We start from the raw sequence: 3,021 nt of genomic DNA, 5'->3' as shown, positions 1-3,021 counted from the left end.
TATAAAGGACAAACACACAGGCGAACACACACATGTCAAAATGCACACTCATACACACATCCAATAATCACAATGGCACTGACACTGTTAAATCTCAATAACATTGCAGCCAAGCAACGTTTTGGCCACCTATCTACTTCTCTATCATAACCTTTTCTGTCTTTAAACACTTGATTTTGAAAGGATTATAAATATTTAGCATTTATGCTTGGAAAAAAATGACTGCTACTTTGTGCCTTTATAATTGTTGTATGTTTTAGGGCTTTTGAGGGGTGGGGTGGGGCAGAGGGTGTTGGGGTGATTCAAAGGGAAGACCAGTGTTTGAAATATTGAAAAAGAAAATCATGTCGATAAAAAGGTGAGACAGAGAGGGTGTGAGGCTGCAGGAGCTGTGCTTGTTCTTGAGGAAGTAATTTCAGACGCATGTGGCAGCACACAAGCCTAAGAGTTGTTGATGTCTAACCTCATTTCCAGAAGCACACCATGGCCGAGAGGCTTCAACTAAGAACATATGGGTTACATGATGACAAAAGTACATGGGGGGGAAAAAGGCCAAACAGGTAATAAGCCAAGTATAAGAGTTTTCCACGAAGAACCATAGACACCATACTTCAGCTCTTGTCAGTTTGAGTGTTATTTTGGTAAAGCTTTTGCATTTATTTACAAAAGTAATGACAAAAGTAATTAAATACATATGGAAAAGTAAATTAAAGGTACTTTTTGGTTGGATATTTTTTGTTTCAAAAAATACAATGTCACTAAAACACAGTTTGAAGTATGGATAAAAGGATTTCATAACATACATTAAATGCAATGTGCAGGAGATGCTGGGAGGACTGGGCTGATCACAAACTTTGAGTGGAAGCTGTGGGCGATGCAACCATATCACAATTTGGATTTGGAAATCATCTTAATCCAGCACATAGAGACCACATGTTTTTATAGAAACCTGACACAAAAGGATGAATGAAGATCTTTTATATCAAGTTGTGGCCAGTCCTGCTTCATTTATGTAAAAAAAAAAAAACATTGAGAAAGTATTTGATTTAAAAAATTTACATAAAGAAAAAAAAATACAACTAGGAAAAATATAAATGCACATCCTCAAAAGGACAGTTGCCTTATACTTATTGTGATTTCACCAGTAGGGAGAGTAGAGGTAATTTTTTATTAAGTAGTAACTTTAATATAATATAATATAATATAATATAATATAATATAATATAATATAATATAATATAATATAATATAATATAATATAATATAATATAATATAATANTAATATAATATAATATAATATAATATAATATAATATAATATAATATAATATAATATAATATAATATAATATAATATAATATAATATAATATAATAAACAGATGGGAAAAAAATGAAAGCCAGTTTTTAATTAAAAAAAGTTTACTTTATTTACATTTCACAGGCATTCCTTACTTTGTGTTTGTAATGACAGAAAATGCAAAAAGGGTTTAAGCACAATTTTGCATAGCACTTTAATAGAATAATATAAAAGATACAATATTATTTAGCCTCTGGAAACATAACAGACTCATCTTATAGCAAAGGCACAGCTGCAAATAGATCATGTGCAGAAAGTTGAAGTTTTATAAATCTGAGTAATAAGTTCTTACACATATTTTAATTGCAGTGCTTCTTTAGCCAAAACTGCTCTGCACTACAGGTTGAGAAGCAAATTACACGGACTCCGAAAGAGTACAACTAAGCGAGATTAAATGCAATTTTACTTTCACTAATCCAAAGACATTAAAGAGGCGTGGAGTACATAAATCCAGAGCAAACTTAAACAAACTTCAACTTCACATGAAAGAGAAACAAGTCTAATTTGTAACAAAGAAGCACAACAGACTGTAGGGACCAAAAGTACGCCATGCAGGCACTGATTTACCGAAGGGAGATAATGGCTAAGGGAATAAAAGTGTGGTAATTGGAAGCAAAGGACCAGATGTGTAGGAAGAGTGGAAGACAGGAATGAAAGCCCACAGGGGGAATTTCTCAAATTAACGCAGAACAAAACAAGAAAATAAAGTGTGGCAGGATACAAAATCAAATGCTCAACCAAGACCCAAGGAAGGACGGGATGCTGAACTAAAAATGCTGAGATGGACGGAAAAGGCGACGTGAGCTTGTAAAAGGGAAAGTCTTTCCAATGATCCAATAATTCCCCTGTTCCCTTCTCTGGCTCTCCTTATAGTAACAATACCCAGTAGAGGTATTTTAATAATGTAAGAGATGGTAAAATAAAGCTGCCAATCAAAGAGCTTCAATCCCCAGTGCCCCGAGTGAATTATTCACCACAGGCACTGATTGATAACAGGCAGACGGACGAGCAGAAAGACACTGACAAAGGTGTGGGGATTGCGACAAAAGGATGCAGATTTGACTTGCAGGAGAGTGGAAAGGATGGCATTCACGTGTTGCGTAACTTAGAAGTATAAAGAAATGCTTATTTCAAATAGCTAAATAGGAACAATAAGGCAGAATCCTCATGGAACAATGTTCCTTGGACTGAGTCAAGAACCTCAATCTCTTTTGAAAAAAGTAAAATCATTTTACTTTTATCCCTGAAAAAGTTATGAAACCTTTTTGGGAAGAAAAAAAAGAACTTTATTACCAGATCTTTTTTTTATGCCTCTTTTATAAAAATTGATTCTGCAGGTGATATATTTTATCACTATATTTTACATTTTAAAAATATGCACATTTAATTGTCTTTTAATTAATGAATACATTCAAGATGATTTTTTTTTTTCATCGAGTTAATGTTTCTGGAAGGATTTGTTTTCTTTTACTTCTTGCCCTTTATATGAGAAATGCTGGGAACACATTTCTTCCTGGCAAACTTTTCGTAATTATGATGCAATTAGTGACTTTAACACAACGAGCTCATGTGTAATTTCAGTCTTTATTTGATCACTTCAACATAAGGCAGCATAAGACGTGGAAAGAAGCTTCTAATTAGAAGCCTTTGGCTTTAAAGGAAG

The sequence above is a fragment of the Poecilia reticulata genome, linkage group LG7 (genome assembly GCF_000633615.1).
Source record: "Poecilia reticulata strain Guanapo linkage group LG7, Guppy_female_1.0+MT, whole genome shotgun sequence".
Classification (NCBI taxonomy): domain Eukaryota; kingdom Metazoa; phylum Chordata; class Actinopteri; order Cyprinodontiformes; family Poeciliidae; genus Poecilia; species Poecilia reticulata.
Note: the sequence above shows the minus strand (reverse complement) of the source record.